Below are 19,462 nucleotides of genomic sequence, written 5' to 3' on the forward strand. Positions count from 1 at the left end.
AACACTGCACAAAACCAATTTACTGAGGTCAACTTCATACAGTGAGTTTTAACCAACTTGTTTGGGACAAACATAGGAAAGTGCAATTTGCAGTGAAATTCCCAAAATGTTCGCACCTGTGTGGATGTAATTGAAAATGTGTTTGCCTCTACTGACTACTCATACTGGGTTTGAAACTTGTAAATGCAGTTCTTTGCACAAAGGATGCTAACCTGTATCCCCCAGACTACACACACATATCTGCACAATGGACATGAACCAAACAACTCAGTGAATAATTTGTAAAAGAATGAGTGACGTGCCCAAACCTCTGCTCAGATGCCAGCGGTCAGCACTACTGAACGTTGGCTCGCTAAATAAGCAGTCTGAACACTCTTCCCCTTTGCCTCTCTTTTGCATGTTTCTGCTTTCTCCTTTGGTTATGAGTTGTGTGTCTTTTTCATCCTTCTTCACTCCCCTTTGTGTGTTTTTCCCTCTTTTGCTATTGGTCAATGTCTGCTGAGGAAAAATAAGTGCTGGTCCCCAAAAACGAGTGCGGGCAGGGTACACCGACAACCACAGACTCAAATTAAGCACTGAAACAACGTCTCTTGTGATTCTACACCATGACGAACTGGTGGTCTGAAGGCTAGTTTTATGAAGCTCTAAACACAATTCTCTGAACAAAGCCTTTATGTTTTTTAAAGTGGCAGAGGAATCTTCAAGACGGTCTGGAAAAGTCTAGTTTCACTCTTACTTTTTTTGTCAGTAATAGTGTCTTTGGTTTGATAACGTGTTACATTTTCCCTTCCAATAGAATGGTTCTTTGTGTGTATGGTGCACAGATTAAACATATCAGCAACATTGCAAAAAAAATATAGGATAGATTCGCAAAAATTAAAGTTTAAGGCAGTTAATCTTATATGAGAATACTGCAACAATAAATCCAATGGGAAACATTACCGCCATAAGCTCCATGAAAATTGTATACTTTTCTCAGTAGAAATATAGCAGTATGGCTCGCATTATGAGTGGCCTTTTAATTCCGATGGGGCTGCTAACAACAGTCACTGGCCACTACGGAATTATAAGAACCGGAGGAACATCATGGATCGCTTTACTTTCACCTGGGGAGGTTCGTCTGCTGAAAATAGCCTAAATCGCTTCGTGAAAGTGCAGAAGAAAATGTGGAAATACCGTGGAACCGGTCGCGGAATTACCAATTCTCCATTGTAATGTCACGTTATATGTCACATTACTCAGGAGACCCTCGGGGTCCAATTTGTAATGGGCCTGATTTCGCGACCCCTTTTGTTATCAGTACCCTCAGTATTGGAACCGCCGGGGGTGGGGAAAATCCCGGCCCATTTTCTGACCCAACCAACTCCCTCCACAGTCCATTAAAGCGCTGCAACAAGAATCCCCTTGTGGAAACTCGGCTACTTGACTGTCGAGACAGAGGCGCTGGCCCCAGGCGTACATGTCAAGCTCCCAAAAAAGTTTAAAAAGTCAATGTGCTTTTGAAATTATGTATTAACCACAGCACCAGTCAATGAGGGCCGAAGTAAGGGAAGAAGCGTGTGCCAAGAGCGATAAAAGAATGTCAATAATACATTAAATAAACAAACACTGTGGAGATGAAAAGCAGTTGGGGCGTCTCGCATTGCCCAAGGAGAAGAGAGACGCTTCACCTCCCCGGCATGTGCAGTGAATCTATATTTCACAAGCATTTTGACGAGTGATGTTCAGCGCTTCAGCGTCTGATGAACTTGTTCTTTGAAAACGAGGCGACGATTCATAGAAGCAGCGCGATGCATTCTGGGGAGGATAATTCTGAACACAGAGGATTATTGATGCTGTCCAGCGATTGAAGTGCTGTACATTGTCTACCGGAGGAGACGGTCTGTTCTGTTCCGCCTGCATAAGCTCTGAGCCGGGAGCACATCCTTCATCTTCAGCGGATGCTGAATTGGTGACAACGCTGGGAAAATAAAAAGCAAAGCCGGAGCCATCATCTGTCATAGAAGCAGTAAACATTGGCTGTGAATGGATTCGGGAGTGCGAATGCCTGTTGTGTGGGTGTGGCTCAAAGCAGAGCGCTCTATGTAGCTCGGTGCTCCTAGCTCCTGTGCCATTGAACTCCCTAAAACTAGAGGGGCTCATTTACAAGGTTTTGATGAAGGGCAGTGTGTAAGCCTTCTTGCTGTGCTGCCCTGCGTCAAAACAAAAGGGCAGGTATGCACCATATCTACAAGATACGGTGCATGCCTGTCCTTTTCCCCTGCTTTGGCGCACAAATTGCTGCCATGTGCCAATGCAGGTACCCTGGCACCATGGTGAAGGGGGCCTGTGTTGCGCGAATAATTGTTTTTGTGCAGGAAGGGACACCCTGCACAAAACAATCACGAGAGGGAAAAGCAAGGAGAAATAAAGATATTTCTCCCTGTTGCATCGCTCTTACGCCATCCTGGGGTGGCGTAGGCTTTTGACACATTCCTAGGGTTACAAAACCTTGTAAATCTGGGAATGCTTAAACATCTGTGGATGTTGCTTGGTAACACCCACGCAACACCCATGGAAACGCCTCCCTGATAAAAAGTAAGGCAACTTAGCAACTTGCGCTTCATTGCCTTACTTCAGATCTACAAGGCCATGAAAAGCCACGCAAAGTGGCTTTGGTGGCCTTGTAGATAGGGGTCAGCAACCTCCACTGCCGGTGCTTCACAGAAAGTGAAGCACCTGCAGTGCAGGCTGTTTTTAAATAAGCCCCAGAGGGCCTGATTTACAAGGCCTCTGTTGCAGGGTGGTGCAGCAAAAACAATCACAAGAGGTGATTTCCTCTTTGTATGTGTGCTGTAAAATACAGCACACATAATAGAGGAAAAACAAAGAGAAATAAAGATATTTCTCCCTGTTGCGTCACTCGTATGCTACCGCTGAGGTGGCGTCGGAATCTGACTCATTCCCAGTTCAGTAAATCTGGGAATGCGTCTGATTCCTTTGATTTCCATGGGTGTTGTGTGGGAACACCCCAAGCAATACCCATGGAATGCCCCTTTCTTGTATGCGTGAAAGGGGTCGATATTTACAAGGCCATGAAAAGCCAAGCAAGGTGGCTCTGCGTGGCCTTGTAAATATGGGCTGGCACACTGCACCACTGGAGTGTCAAAAAAAATTACGCTCCAGTGGCGCAGTGTGCCGCTAGAGCCTCGAAAATGAGGCCCAGAGCTTATACTTGACACACAGGACCAGACTTTCTAAGCCCTTGCTTGCCATTGGGTCAGGGAAGGCGACACACGGCAACACAAGGGCTTCAGTGAAATTTACTAAGCCACTCAGATTGTGGTTTACGTTAATGAAACGTAGTGCACATTGCTGCCTTGCATTGCTTTGCATTGGGAAGGACTTTCATGGGTGGATCCTCGGCATTCCCGTGCATCTCCCCTTGGAGTTTGGTGCATTCCAAAATTTACAAAGACTTTTAAACCTGGGAATGTGTGACGATGGTATACCTTCCCTACAGAGGCATAACAAGGACAAAAATCCTTATTTCTCCTCCTTATTTCCTCTTACTGCGTGTGCTGCATTCTGTACTGCATTCTGCACTACACATAGGAAGAGGAAAATGCCTCAAAGGAATGTTTTGTACAGAAAGGTGTTCCCTCCTTCACAGAAACAATTCTGCCTGTAACGCTGGCACCCTTTCATCGTGGTGCAAGGGTGCCTGCATTGGCGTCAGGCAACATTCAGTGCACGAAGCAGAAAGGGAGAGTAAGAATGTGTCATATCTTAGTAGATAAGGTGCTTTCCTGCTCTTTGCCTGTCATGCAATGCAGCACAGCAAGTTGTCTTGCTGCATTGCATGACTTTATGATAAATCTGCCCCATAATGCACAGCCTCAGAAGTAGAGCATATCACTACTGCTGTAGCGGTGATCATCAGCCAAAAACGTCTGGGACTAGGTCTGGGAGAACTTTCCATTATACAGGGGTAATTTTGGCCATTTAATGTTAGTGTATTGCACAGAATTTCCTAAGTTGTGCTTTTACCCAATGTTGTATTATTGCCCGCTGTTCATGGCAAAAATTTGGTGCGAGCAGAAGGGATCAAAGTGAATAACTAAAAGTCACGTGGCTGCTGTTTTCAGTGGGTTTTTTTGTACAATGTTTTAGCAAGATATGCATCCTGGCATCTTGACTGTGCATTCTGCACTAAACTATAGCACCAAATGCCATTTTTGCATTTTGAGGAATTGCGTGTAATTTTGCATACTTTTCCTCAAATTTAAAGTAAATACACAAATGAAAATTACACGAATTTCCCACAGCTGAGAAGTTATTCCTACTCTTAGCAGTGAAGTGTCTGGCAGTGCTTTGGGAACAGGTGGTAGAATAGCGTTTCCTCAATCAAGCCCTAACAAATTCACAGTCCATCCATACCCGGAGACCAGCCAGTGTTTGATTTGAGCTGGTGGTTCCAGTGGGGGCCACTGGCACTCAATTCTTGGGACTGGCACTTTTTTTCTGCAGAAGCCGTTTACCTGGAGCAAGAGAGGGAAAAACACTCAAGTGAAAAATGGAGGAAGAAAAGGATGGAAAAACTGTTAAGGTGGGAGAAAGTAGGAATGCGTAAGAGTACGATAAAGAGACAGGAAGATTCTCATAATTGTTTAGAGTGACGTGACGTGGGTTTAGGACTACATAGCCTTGGCAAGCAGCACACCGGCATTTGATTGCACAGGCTGTGGGGTTCTGAGCAGAGCTCGGGCAACAGCACTCATTAATGTACAAATTAAACACTGAGGGCAGCAGAACATAATGTCCCATAAAAATCTCAATCTTCAATCACCTCCAACTCTAAACCTTCAAAGGGGTTTTTACTGTCCAGCAACTTCTGTCATGACAAACAGAGTACCTTTAGAGGCTCCCAGAATGGGTGCAACCAGGACTAATGAAGAAGAGCGGGATTACTGGAACGATTACACGTTTCATTTACAGGACATCAAATAATTCAATGAGAAACTGAGCCCAGCACTGCAGTAACAAAACCATCAAACTTCCAACTACGAGAACAAGTTGGTAACTATGCACTGAAGAATGGAGACTGTGGGGATGTGACTTCAAAGGCTTTTAAACACTGCCATAAAGGTAAACCCTGCCTGCTAATATGCTGTAGAAGTGAACAGATGGATCTAACGTCCAAGCTTTCTGCACAAGATTCATGGACTAAGATTGAAGCTCTCATAAGATAAAAGGAGAGAAAAAAAAGTATCATCTTACTTCACTGGAGACAGCAGATGGGGACACAACACTTACGAGTGTTTTCCCAAGACTTTGATTGCAGCTTACATTATTTCATTACTTTATTGAAAAGCAAAGCAAACATTGATCGCAAATATGGGGTTGGACATAAATTAGTTCTTTCTTGGAAACCTTGGGAAAAGGTCTAACAATGCCCCCTTTTCATCTAGATGTTTAGAAGATGCAACCATAAATAGTGTTTACCTAATTATGGCACTGAAGAGGTTTCTTCCAATAAGATCTCCTGCTAGTGCACCCACGGACAGCAGACAAGAGTACTTTGAAGGAGGTGTAAAACAAGCATGTCCACAGAAGAAATGTTCCACCATCACCCACACAATGTATGGGTAGCAACCTAATGGGAACATAAAGATGAAACAGAACGATCTGCTAAAACATTCCTTAAAATTATAGATCTTGTATTTATAATTTTGTAGAGAAACTAAATCTCCTACCCGTCTCCAAATGAAATGGGTGTCTGTTTTAGAAGGGGTTGGTAGAACTTTGCCTTTTGTTCAAAGAGTGCAAAGAGGTGACAGCACATAAACTCACTACTTCCCTCTCTAAAGTAAAATTATTTGCAATACACACATTATTTTACACCCCTTGGAAATGAGCAAAACTCAAACTCGTTGATTATAACATGTTGGAAATGTAAAAAGGGGATAGGAGACATAGAACACACGTTCTTAAGCTTAGACCAGTGGTTCCCAACCTTTTGATTTCTGTGGACCCCCACTTTAACTTTAATGGAACCCAGGGACCCCCACTGAATCATCATTGGAATACGGGGACCCCCGCCTGAGTCATTACTGGAAGCTGGGGACCTAATGTGTCAATATTTGTTAATATTTTTTAATTTTCTAGGCTCTCGCAGACCCTCTGAGAAGGCTTCGCGGACCCCCAGGGGTCCCCGGACCACAGGTTGGGAACCACTGGCTTAGGCCATATCAGGCCATATTGGGACTAAATCACCTCATGTCTTAGTAAAATATTTAGGTTCCCAATAATACTGAACTTCCCAACCATAATATTGAATCTATTAGCAGCACATCAACCTTCTTTCCGTAACTCAAATGACTAACATCTACATGACCTGTTATTAGCTATTGCAATGAAACGTATCCTGTGTGAACGGAAATCAGCAAACAGCATCTCATTCCATACTTGGTGGGCATGTGTTATTTACTTACACAGCACACAGAAAAGCCACATGAATCAGGCAGACATCCTGCACCATTCAGCTGCAATGTGGAAAACCTCGATACCCACTTTCCTGATAACTACATCTATTAGCTATCAGGTGTTTAGACAGAATATCGGAAACAGTATTAACCAACACTATTTTTTGCTGGTGAAATGACCCACTATTATAATACTGTCAGACATGGCAGAAAAGCACACTGAGTCTTGACTCCTCTTGTCCCCCTCTCTCATTCCTATTACTTCCTTTTACTCCGGTCATGTTGGTATATTGCACACACTACTTGAAATAGACCAGGACACCACACACATACTTCTTTAATTGTATCCACAAGCATAATAGTTGAAGAGGTGTATGTTTGCTGCCTAAGGTGTCTCTTCAATATTGTTTACATACTTGCAGTTTTAAATTTCATGGTATGTCTTGCCTCGCATTACATGTTTTGACAACATTTTAGCAGGTTTGTACATCGTTCTCTTCATGGGAACATTGATGCGTTTGAACAAACATCTCCTTTCCATTAGAACTTACCAGTCTATTCATTTATGATTGTGATACTAATGTCGGATCAGATATGGAGTGTTGTTCTTGTTTCTTTCTCTTTCTGCACTTAAATGTGATAAAATGGACCTAAAAACATGAAGATCTTTTGCTTCTTTATTCAATTCGTTAAAATCATGGTCTCGCTCTGATGAGCAATAGAATTAAAATGAAATAAGACCCTACTTCCACCCTCACAAAAGTGACGCTAACCACCACACAATGTTTTTTCCCTAATTCACTTTACAGTGCAAAACTTGTTTTGCACTGGAAAGTACCCTAAAAGTAATGCAAAGCAGCACTACACCACTCATGTTTTGCCAAGTGGGCATTAAATGGGTAGTACATAGGCATTCCCATGCAACCACCCAGGCCTTTTGACATAAAACCCTGTGTAAACACAATAGTAGACAGGGTTTAGTGCCAAACATTAACACCATTTGAAAGCAGGCTTTAAAAAGAGATATGTGTTCATTTCTTCTTTCTTTTTAGACTTTGCATGTGTGCTGCACTGTGCAGCAAGCATGCAAAGTAGGCAAAGTTTTAAAATGTGTCTAAGCATGGCATTTTGTACTGGAAGGGTTTCCTTCCAGTACAAAACTTATGCTAGACTCACGCACACACCCTTGCACTATGGCACAAAGGTGTGTGCATGATGCACGGCAGCTAAAGTCAGTGCCAACACTAGGGAGAGGGGAGGAGAGTGCCATTTCTTTGTAGACTAGGCACTCTTCTGCCCCCTCCCTGTCACGCAAAGCAGTGCAGCTTTTTTGCTGATGTGCTGCTTTACTTGCCTTTTCTGTAAATCTGGGCACTGGTATACTTGGTCTGTCTATGAGAGACTTGATTTCTCTAATGGCTTTGTAAGGTGCTTATGATGTGAATTGTGACTCCGCTTCCCACTAAGCAAACTTTACTCACATCTGTCATGCAGAGCAACAAGAAAGCTGACTAGCAATATTTCAATGTTGCTACGTCTTTTGCAAAGACATCCAGGGCCATATTTATGACAAAGTGACGCAGCGCAGCAAGTCACCTTGCTGCACTGCATCACAGGGTAAGGGCAAGAATGCACTGTATTTAAAAGAGTACGACGCATTCCTGTCTTGTCCCTGCTCTGGTGCTATTTTGGCTGCCTAGCGCCAACGCAGACACTCTTGCATTGTGGGGCAAGAGTGCCTGCCTTGTAAGGGCTTGCATTGTAAGGAAGATTGTTTTTTGCAGAAAGGAGCACCTTCCTGCATAGAAACAATCCACTAGGGCATTTTCCCCTTTCTATGTGCACTGCAGAATACAACACATATAGAAAGCCGAAACAAACCAGGGACCACTTCTGGTAACTCTGGGAATGCGTCAAAATCCATGGAGGTTGCATGGGAACACCCACACAACACCTATAGAATGCCTCCCTGGGGCAGAGGAACGCAACACAGCAATTTGCTGTGTTTCTTTACCCCAGATTTATGAAGCCACTCAGGAATATGTAAGATGTCCTTTCATGGCTTCATAAATCTCATTTTGGGCTTGCGTCGTGCTTGCACCACATTGCGTGGTAAAAGAGCAACGCAACTCCCCTCATTAAAATGCCCCCCAGGGAATAAGGAGGTCACACTGAGCCTCCTAATCGACTGCCACTTGGAACTAAACAGGCACCAGACAATGTAGTGTGCACATGCACATCATCATGAATCCCCAGCTTTGCTCAGGGTGACATGACAGACAAAGGATGGGACAATGGTTCTCCAACAACTGTTTTGTTTATTAGAACTTTAATGATGCTCGTTTAAGGGCCTCATTACAAATTTGACCAAATAGGAGTGGTATTTACCACATGTGGTGCATACCATTACACCAGGATGACATATTTACCATGTGTGGTAAATACTTCCCATTTCGAATTTTCAACAGGACAATGAGGCATAATATGCAGAGTCTGTTTTCACACACTGAATTTCAGATGATTTGCTTTTTTTCCAGGCCCCCTCCACACCCGATAAAATTCACCATGTTTGACCTGCCACAATTCACGAGGGGAACACTGAAAGGGTGTGATAATTATGATGTAATTCATAATTACAGTTGCGGCTCGCAGCTCCTAAAAGGGGCAGGGCGGGTGCAACGCGACGGGGAGGGGAAGGGAGGACAGGGAGAGGTGGGAGTTGGGGGGCAATACATAAAAAAAAAAAGTTACCTTAAATCGCTGCGCACCTCTCCTCTGTCACAGGCTGCAGGCACAGGCTCCCAGCCTGCCCTGCACCAATCCTGACCCTGCTGAGAGCTGCGTCAGGATTGGCTGGGAGCACCCAGTCGCTGGAGACAGCCTACTGCACATGTGTGTTTGGCCGGCCCAAGATGGCCAGCTAAACACACATGCGCTCTGGGGGAGAGTGCTGAGCACTCTCCCTCAGTGCACTTCACCCCTGTGGCCCCACCCCTTTCAGAACAAAAGGATAATAAACATAGTTTACTATCCTTTCGTTCTGAAAGGTTTGCAGCTTCTGTTGCTGGCGGGGAGGCGACTCTCATCCGCTGGTATGGAGGAGCCTCCCCTGCATAATTATGATCCCTGTGCAAAACACATGTTGGCAAAGTGAGCAAAATTTAGCCCTAGAAATAAGAGCTAACTGTAGCAAATAATATCTTAGTTTTGAAAAAGCAGTAGTGACTTTACTCTTTAAGAAGAACCAGCTCCACACTTTTTTACTTGGAAACCACAACCTCTATTGAAGTGTTCATTATTGCTATCTTATGTTGTTTTTTTCTGCCACTAAGCAGTTGGCATTCTTTAGTGTTCATATATTTTACTGTTCTGGAATACAATTAGACTGGAGACTTTGGGCCCAATTCACACAGGTAAAGTTAGACTTATGGTCTAAGTTTAGAACCAAAAGTCTAACTTTACGACATTTGAATATTCAGAACATTAAGCAATGAGTCCAATCTCTATGTCCGCCCTCGGGCGGAATCTCCGAACTTGGGGCAGATTCTGGACCGGGTTTGGAGATTCCGCCCCATGGGCAGACATAAAGTTACGACTCATATCTTACCTTTCTGAATACGGAAAAGTCGTAAAGTTAGACTTTTGTTCAAAACTTATACCAGCAGTCTAACTTTACCTTTGTGAATTGGGCCCAATGTCTATAGTTGCTACGGTGTTGTTGGTTGTAGTGACAATGTTTGGTAAGGTGAATGCAGTAAAGAGCATTGCTATTATAAGTCAGTGGGTATTTTTTAAAAAAAATGTCAATATAGATATCTCTCTAGTTGACTGCCTGTGTCCCTCAGGTCCAATGTGAGCGTCTATGCCTTCCCGCCCCAGTGTGTATGCTGTGTGTATAAGTGTGTGTGTTTCTCCCAGGACCAGTGTGCATCATCTTCTCCCTTTCACAATATGTACTTACCCATCATCCCTTACACCAAGTCTGTGTCTATTTGTCTTAGATCATAAATACAGCTGAACTGCACAATTCAGTGCTTTGCTGTCCTGGTAGTGATAGTATTGGTACCTTCGTGTCCAAGTGTTCACATTATTCTATGCATTGCCCCTGCTCCCTTGCTCTGAGTATCAATGTCAGTGGTAATCTTGTCCTCGTGCTTCACAGTTCCATTGACTCTGGCTCACTCTCCCAATGACTGGACTCCACTGGACCAGTGCCTGTGAACAGAAGTGATCCCCTCACCTGTGTACTTTTGAGGCCTGTCACCATTTTCAGTTCCCTATTTTCTGATATATTTGTCTGTGTATTCACGTTACCCTTCCCTGTGTCCTTTTACTAGCGTTTCCCTGTCTTCGCTAAAGTTCCAAATGCACTGGGTTTTACATCATTGCATTGCTGCCACAGTGCCTGTTTCAATCTCTGCATGTTCCAGTGTCAGTGTCTCCTTGAATGACTCTGTTAATGACTGAGTCACTTCACTCCAACTCTCACTTCTTCCTTCCTCCTAACACATAAACCAGGGGCGGCTGCTGACTTTGGGTATGGGGGCTCCACCCTTCTAATTTCCCTGGCCTTATGTGCCCAACATTTAGGGTGTCATTCCGACCAAACACCGCCCTGGGGTCAAATGACCGCGGGGAGCATTCTAACTTTCCCGCTGGGCCGGCGGGCGATCTTCAAAAGATCGCCCGCCGGCCCAGCGTGAAAGCCCCAGCAAAGATGGAGCCAGCGGATTTGCTGGGGTGCGACGGGTGCAGTTGCACCCATCGCGATTTTCAGTGTCTGCTTTCCAGACACTGAAAATCTTAATGGGGCTCTGTTAGGGGGCCCCTGCAGTGCCCATGCCAGTGGCATGGGCACTGCAGGGGCCCCCAGGGGCCCCACGACACCCGTTCCCGCCAGCCTCTTCCTGGCAGTGTAAACCGCCAGGAACAGGCTGGCGGGAAGGGGGTCGGAATCCCTATGGCGGCGCTGCATGCAGCGCCGCCATGGAGGATTCCCTGGGGCAGGGGAAAACCGGCGGGAAACCGCCGGTTCCCCTTTTCTGACCGGTCAGAATTGCCCCGGAAGCACCGCCAGCCTGTTGGCGGTGCTTCCTCTGCCCTCTGCCCTGGCGGTTACAAACCGCCAGGGTCAGAATGAGGGCCTTAATGTATAATATAACGCAAAATTGTTTTGCCTTTGCCTATCTGTCACTCTCTGACCCTCGCTTTCGTTAGTGTCAGATAGACAGGGTCGGGGTCTCATCGGGGTCTTCAGGGTGTACCCCAGATGATGCGCAGCATCGTCACTTCTCACTGGAGAGCCTGGTGGTTTAAGTATCAGCCTGGTACTGCCAGAGGCAGCAGGTCAATCACTGCTGCCCTGTCTCCACCACCATTTCCCCAGTAATCCACGGTGGCTTGGGTTAGCAAACATCACAGATCCCACCCGCGCTATGACAATTTTGGGACAGGTAGAGCTTACATTGAGAGAACAAAGGCAGGAGGCTACCTTTTTACGAGGTGATGGGCAGAGCAAGGTTGCGCGTGTGATCGAACGTCACGAATTCTGAGACTGTGAAATCAGAGCACAAGCGCCTTGTAAACAAATACAATGCGCGTGCTTCTTTGTGGAAAAGCGTGTGTCTGTGTACAGCATCCATGAGTTTAGGACTCTCCAGCAAGGAACTCCTTGACGACTCTGTCAGACCTGTGGATTTAGGATCAGCCAACTAGATTGGGACATCGAGCCCTCATCCACTCTCCCCGTGGAAGGAGACTACACGAATCTGGGAGCAGAAGATTACCCTTTCCTGGATTAGGCTCAACTCTTCATCTCAGGTAAGTGCAGAGTATGGGAACTGTGAACCTGAGTGCAACTTGGGCGGGGGTCCTTGAGTGCTGGCACTGCGCAAGTGTGGTTGGGTGATTTGAGAGGTGGATAAAAAAAACACAATATCGAGCTGCTATTTTGTTGGACTTTCACTTCTAACTAAATGCATTTACCACAAACACCTAAAAGGAAAAATAATTGCAAGGTAAAATAATCATTGGGAAATGCAGTCTTACCTTATGACACCTCAATCGGTTAATTTGATCACTGCGTGTGTCTTTGGGTGTAATCAGACAGCCACAGAACTGAATCCTGTTTGGCACGATTGGAAATAAATAGTAACGTCTTTATTGTGCTACGAAGTCCCAGTGAAAGCGCTGTAAATAAGCAAGCGATTATTTTAAAATTGTGTAATAAAACGTAAAATGTAATGCTTATCCTGAGGTACCTCTAGCTACAAGGGAAGTGGGGGAGGTGTCTTCTTTACTGTGCAGTCAAGGAACAGGTAGACGGTGAAAGAAGAAACAAGCCTTCTCAGCAGGGTGCGTGCCACCTGAAAGATAATGGAAACGTGTGCAGTTGGTTGTCAACAAATCTAAAGGCTGTTTGGGAGTAAGTCTAGGTTTTAATTGATGAGATCTTTCGAAATGTCATAGCGACAAGTATTTATTCTTTTTAAAGGTAATACAGGGGTATTACCATGAGTTTTAAAATGTCTCCTTCTATTGAGATTTTAGAAAAAAAGATTTGCACCAGGTACAATCTGAGTTTTACCAAAATATATATTTTGAAAGCATTTTTTTTATCTTAAACAATAACTCTGTTAGCACACTTCGTGGCAGCCTCCCTTCCTTTGAAAGGTCTATCTGTATTCTCGGGGGAGTGGACTAGACCAGGCTTAAGCACTTTAGTGCAACCTAAAATGTTTGCCTGGGGGGATGTGGTCAGGGATGATGGTAATTAGGCTCCTCAGAGTGCAAACACAATGGTGGATGTGCCAGTAAGGTGTCTGGCCAGCGTCCGTCTCCCCAAGACACCAAAAAACAGAAAATACTGTGGAGGGGGTCTGCAGAAAGCAGTTTGTGAATTCATAGGAAATGAACAGGCCAAGCAATGCACATGTGACCTTGGGCTCCTGGAATCACCACAACAAAACAATTGTTATGTTGTGGTTCCCCATCTTGGCCAGCTCTCCATTTGCACCTTGAAGAGCCCAACTACCACCAGCCCCCCTCTTCAGACAAGCGTATTAGGAGCATTTAAATGCCTAAGCCTGGTTCCATCCACTCACAATAGACCAGATGCCTTGGGTGAGAGGAGTGGCTGGTCAATGTATTACAAGATCTGTGTTGGTAAATGCACAATTTTTCACCAATTCTTTTAAAATTTGCTCTGGGCGAGATTCACCCCCGAACCTCTCTGAGGAACATGGAAAACATTCAGCTATTTGCCTGCCAAAGTATGTTAGTTGGTTTTACACCCCAACACTTGCGAATTCTACCAGCCACCAGTGATGAAGATCCCCACCCAACAATGCAAATTCTAATTGTCTTACTATATACAGTGGCCAAGACCCAGCTGAATCACTCGCGCTTACACAGACTAGAAGGCAAGATATGTTTTGAGAAGAAGACTTATTGCAACAAAACTTGAGGTTTTCAACCTCCAAAAAATGCCTCTTAGCTAACTCATTCTATTAGACATGCTCTGGACAACTTTTTTGCCGCTGCCTGGAACAAGCCACAGTAATACAAAACTCAATATTCCCCCCTAGCAGTATGCAAACCTGGGGCTATTTCAAGGCTACTCGTCTGTTCTTAAGCATATATCAATTTTTGAAAGTTCCTTATTATATATTGTTGGTCAAGAGAGCATATCTGTACAATACGCATAGAAGGAGAAGCGCGCCTGTGAATTTCATGGGATGAATCCCTGTCTTCAAAAGAAATTTGCAGGTTTGCATACCGCTAGGGGGCGAAACACGTGTCGGCTGTTGTTCTTCTTTATACATGTCACAATAAAATATCTACTGAATTTATGGACTGGACTCAATGTGTTTCTCAAAACCCAACAGCGATGTGAAGATTTTGGAGTATTATTATCGAATAATGATGGGCTTACCAATATTGTGATACAATACCTACATATTAAATTGAAGCAATATAAACAAAATCAAACACTTCACTCCAGCCTTTCACCTCTGATCATCGTACTATCTTAGTATAGAAAATTCATATGAGGACTGCTTTTCAGTAGAAGAAGCATTAAAACTCATTGCCAACCAAGATTCTCAGGAGGCAGGAGCATTTACACTTCAAAAAAAGAGGCAAAAATGTGACTCTTTCCAAGATAGCTACTGCTTTACACAATCCTGGAACAGAAGCTGTAATAATAATCTGTAACAATAGAAGTACAATCTACTTCCACAAATAGTGACCAACACACCAGCACACAACTTTGAGGTAAGTTATGATGGGCTAAGCTATTTGTAGTCTGGGTATTTTATAGCAGTGTCAATTCATATATAAGCCTCCTGGCACAAACTAGTAGCAATACCATAAAAGTTGGTGGTCAGGCAGCAGATTTTATTTCAAACTGGCTGCATAATCCCTCTTACACTCTGCCTATCCTCCTGCCTATCCCTCTTACACTTTTATAAGACAGAATCCTATAAGTCATGTCCAACACCCAGTACTGTACAAGTCCACAACAATAACCTGTTGCCATCTGAACATGCATGGAATAACTTCAAAGATCTGCCACCTACCATTGGCCTACAGGGGACTTCAATTTAGTCCACAACTACAGGTACCAATCAGCTAAAATAGAATAAAAATATCAGAATGGATAACCTAGTGCAGTAAACAGCTATGCGGTTTTGGATCATAATAAATACCCTGAAGACTATTCAAAGCTGCCAACTTACTGAAAGCCTTAAACTGCATGCCTGTCTCACACCTTTTCATTCATCAAACTGCTAAACTCAGCATCCTGTAAAATGATAGCCACGCTTCAATGGTCCTCATGCATGGCATGGAGACATTTAACACATGGGTGTAAAATAGAGACCACACACTTCCAACCATTCACCTTTTATGGCATAGCATGCTGTCTGTTGGACCTGGCATCCTTGGTGTGATTTCCCCCCAACCTTTTCCCTTCCAGCCTCCTGTTTTTGCTAGCTTTATTTTTGCTGCCTTTAGCACTCTGTGCATTTGCCACTGCTAACCAGTGCTAAAGTGTGTTTGCTCTCTCCTTTCGACCTGGTAAAATTGGCTTACCCTCAATTGGTCTATTTAATTTACTTATAAGTCCCTAGTAAAATGGTACTATATGTACCCAGGACCTGCAAATTATTACTAGTGGGTCTGTTTACTGATTGTGTCATCCATTTGAGTAGACCTTTAAACATGTCGCAGGGCTGTCATGTCAGCTTGGGTTTGCAGCTTTAAACTGACATTTTGACCTGGCAAAGTATACCTCTTGTCAAGCCCAAACCTCCCTTTTGAATTCATATGTCATTCCTAAGGTATGCTTTTTACAGCCCAGAGGGCATGGATCAGTGTAATCTCAAAGTTGGACATACACTTTTAAGTTTTACATGTACTGGTAATGAAAAAAACTCTTAAATGTGTTGTTCCACTGCTGTGAGGTGTACCTCTCCCATAGGATAACATTGGGTTGACTAATTGCATTTAAAAAGTGATGAATTCCAGTGGGAAAGAGATGGGGATGTTGAGTTTGGTGTCTAAAGAATTGAAATTAAAGGCCTACTTTAATGGTAAGGTTGGATTTTAAGTCACAGTTTTGAGAATGTCACTTTTAGAAAGTTAGCATTGTTTTGTCCTGACCATTTGGTGCCTGCATCCTGTCCCTGGGTCACATGACTCGGTGTAGCTGGCAGTTAGTCTATGTGTATTGCTCCCAGACGGTGAGACAAAGTAAAGATAGGGGTTGGCAGGATGGGCCACTCTCAGTTGTTGAGGGGGGGAGTTGTCACCTATCACATTTGCACATCACAAAGCCCCTGCCCTGACACATCCATAGAGGGTTTAACAATAGTCTTTTGTGATCACAAACAAGTTGGAGTCAGAGCAAATAGGAAGCGGATGTTTGACAGCTCAGGGAGATGGAATCCTCCAGTACCTTCTCCTACTTCACAATGGGCAGCAGGTATACCTATTGAACCCTTAGACCCAACTCTTCTGTACACATCTGAACCTGTGGGGAAACTCAGAAGAAGGACTTCTGCGCTGCTATGCAAGGAGAACTGCCACTCTGCTGCCCTTCTGCCTGCTGCCCTGCTACCTGAGTAAAGGACTGAACCTACTTCTTGAACTTAAGACCACCAGAGTGACTCCAAGGGCTAGTTGGCTGGCCTACTGACCAGAGCCTCATGGACAGAAGGCTCTAACTACCTTGAACCCAGCAACAGGACTCTGCCAGCTGTGAGCCCTGCCCTCCCAAGTGGTGCCACGTCAGTCTTGTATCATTGGAAGTGGGTTTGAAAGGTGCTCTGCCAGCCCAAGTGTGGTCCTAGTAGAACTGACCCAGTGCAACTCATCATCTATAGAAACTCTGCATTGGAAACTCTGTGCAATGCATCCCCAACTCTGGATTTCACATTGTCATCTGCAGCCTCATTGGAACCGCTGCTCACAGTGCATCCTCAATGGAGGCCTCGCAAGTCCCTTGTCGACAGCACCATCAATGATGATGCAGGACTCTGCATCACAAGCTCTGAAGCTTCTTCGGAACCAGCTGGAGCAGAAGCATCCTTGACACAGGCCTTCACATAGCAAGCCCCTCATTAATGGCCTCCTCAGTGACAACACAGGACCTCACATTGCACCCTCACAGCCCCTCAGAACTGACGCTGTGTGACATATTTCCACCGAAGGAACTTACATCACCTTGGCTGCACAACACCTCCTCAATGAGAAACCAGGATTTATTTTAAGGTACTCTTGTTCAGTGGGCCTAAGTGGGTTCCTATAGCCAGACCATGCTACATCACGGTCATCCTGAACTTGTCATTTTGTCCCGGTCCGGCACAACCAGATAACCACAGTTGGTGCTTTGTGGTTTTAAGCACTGTTTTAACTAACATCTATAAAATTGCATATCCTCGGCTCTACTGGTTGTATTTTTGAGGTTTTGGTCTTAAATTATGTATTACATTTCACTCCATTTTTCTAAATTGGTTTGGGGATTTTTCTTGTGCTTTACTTTATTACTGGTTGAGGTGCTGCTTAAATACATTACACTTTGGTGGTCATTCTGACCTCGGCGGTAAAAGGCGCCTACCGCCGGTCAGAAATCCTCCATAATCCCGCTGCGGTCGCAGAAACCCGCCACGGTCATTCTGACCCGCAGAAGGCAAACCTCCGAAAATCCGACCGCCACAACAGACCGCCAGACCAGCGGTCGGCGGAAAGGTGGAGGTGACCAAACCTCCACCGCCACGCCAACAGAAATACACCCATGCCATTACGACCCACGAATCCACGCGGCGGTCATTCAAACGCGGTATTCCATTGGCGGGACACACCGGTGCGGTCAGAATACACACAAACGAACAAAACTCACCCACATTGGACGATTTGAATCCCACACACCTGATACACATACACACACCACTCCCACACACACAATACAATATAAAACACCCACCCACATCACCCACAAACCCCTACGCTTAAAAATTCGTAAAGAAGACAAGAGCGAGACACCAGCATCCAAAACATAACAGCCACAGCCACTCAACACCATCACCCACACACTATCCACACACAAAACAACACACACCACCACACTCAACTCACTTAAATACACATACTCCACCCCACACATCATACACACCACCCCATGGCACCCCAAAGACAACCCCGCTTCACAGACGAAGAACTCAGGGTCATGGTGGAGGAAATCGTTCGGGTAGAGCCCCAGCTGTTCGGCACACAGATACAATACACCAGCATTGCCCGGAGGACGGAGCTATGGCAGAGGATTGTCGACAGGGTGAACGCAGTGGGACAGCACCCCAGAAATCGGGAAGACATCAGGAAGCGATGGAACGACCTACGGGGGAAGGTGCGTTCCATGGTATCCAGGCACAACATCGCCGTGCAGAAGACTGGCGGAGGACCCCCACCTCAACCCCCACAATTCACATCATGGGAGGAGGAAGTCTTGAACATCCTGCATCCTGACGGCCTCGCAGGAGTCGGCGGAGGAATGGATACTGGTAAGTTGAAGCTTCAATACTGCTTCCCCCCCACCTGCATGCCAAATCAGACCCCAACCCTCACCCCCATCCTCGAACCCCACCCTCACCCCCACCCCCATCCTCACCCCCACCCTCACCCCCACCACCATCCTCACCCCCACCACCATCCTCACCCCCACCCCCAGCACACCTATTCCCCGCCAATGTCTCACCATCACAACCCACACATCCCAAAACCTAGGCCTGCATGCGTCCACTAAGCATGGACACCCATCACCAAAGCATGCCCAATGCATATACACATCCCCCCCACAAGCCACCCTCACCAAAGCCCCCACACACGAATGCCAGCACTTGGGGACACGGGAACCCACAGATACACCCATATGCCACACATTGAAACTATAACCATACCTCTATACCCCTGCAGGACCCGACCGTCAACACACCGCGGCGGAGGGGCCAGAATTATCCACACCCCCCACCCAAGAGGCCGTCAGCGATGACAGCAGCTCTGTCGATCTGGACACCGATGACCAGCCCGGACCATCGGGGACCTCTGGACAGTCGGTTCCCCTCACACAGGCACAGGCCACTATAGACCCTAACCCCCCTGGGAACACCAGCACAGCTCCCACCCAGCGGGCCCATGCCTCTGTCTCCAGGGCGCGTCAATCTGCGGTGTGTCTACCACTACAGGGCACCCAGGATAACCCACCACCCCAACAACAACAGGGACCTGGGGGCAGTGGTAGTGGGCACACCGGCCAGGGGGCAGAGGCCCAGGGAAACAGGGCAACTCGGCGGGCAGCTGTGCGACAGGGGGGGGAGGAGAGGCCCAGGGAACCCACTCTCCACGAGGTCCTCACCACCATCATGGGAGCATACAACCGCTCCCAGGAGACGATGGCGACGGTACTGGCCCGGTTCCAGGAGATCCAGGTGCTGCAGGAGGAA

This window comes from Pleurodeles waltl, chromosome 6, assembly GCF_031143425.1.
Source record: "Pleurodeles waltl isolate 20211129_DDA chromosome 6, aPleWal1.hap1.20221129, whole genome shotgun sequence".
Lineage (NCBI taxonomy): Eukaryota > Metazoa > Chordata > Amphibia > Caudata > Salamandridae > Pleurodeles > Pleurodeles waltl.